The sequence below is a fragment of the Coregonus clupeaformis genome, unplaced genomic scaffold, assembly GCF_020615455.1.
Source record: "Coregonus clupeaformis isolate EN_2021a unplaced genomic scaffold, ASM2061545v1 scaf0477, whole genome shotgun sequence".
Classification (NCBI taxonomy): Eukaryota; Metazoa; Chordata; class Actinopteri; order Salmoniformes; family Salmonidae; genus Coregonus; species Coregonus clupeaformis.
In genome coordinates, this window is record NW_025533932.1 from 308,330 (window position 1) to 309,025 (window position 696).

Consider the following 696-nt stretch of genomic DNA (forward strand, 5'->3'; position numbering starts at 1 on the left):
GCCAGTCGAAAACATGAATCAGATGGCATCATTTTTATGGATATATACAAAGAAATGTAAATTGAAAAAAGGTAAAACGAAATGAAGTGCAGCTAGTTTGCTGTCTTTCCAGCTTCAGTTTGAAGTGATTGTGTTAGCTGTGTTGTTGGCTAGCTCCTCTTAACAACAGTGTCCTGACGAGTGAGCATATTTTCTATGCCAGGTGAAATTGCGCCTCATTAGCTCAATGTTATGGATTTATCCAAATAAATATAACTAGAAAACAGCTTAAACAAATGCGAATGCAGCTACTTTGCTGGTATTCTGGCTACACGTTTTGACGTGACTGTAAGTTAGGTATAGTTGGCTAGCTAGCAAGCAAGGGATAAGAATGTTGCCAGCCAGTATGGCAATGGAATATTTAGAACGAACGACTGGTTAGCGTCCATAGGTACAGAACAAAAAGACTGAACGACTGGGTCGTGTCCATAGATACAGAACAAAAAAACTGAACGACTGGGTCGCGTCTCTAACAACCGAACCGATAGAACGAACAACCAGCCGGCTTGGGTAGCAACCCTAGATTTGTGTCGGGACTATATCTTGTGGAAGGATGAAATAGTATGAATAAATTCATTAAAATAATGTTTATAATGAAAATATGTCAATCATCATTTTAATATGTTGGTAACCCGTTGTATAAAAGTGATAATGCCC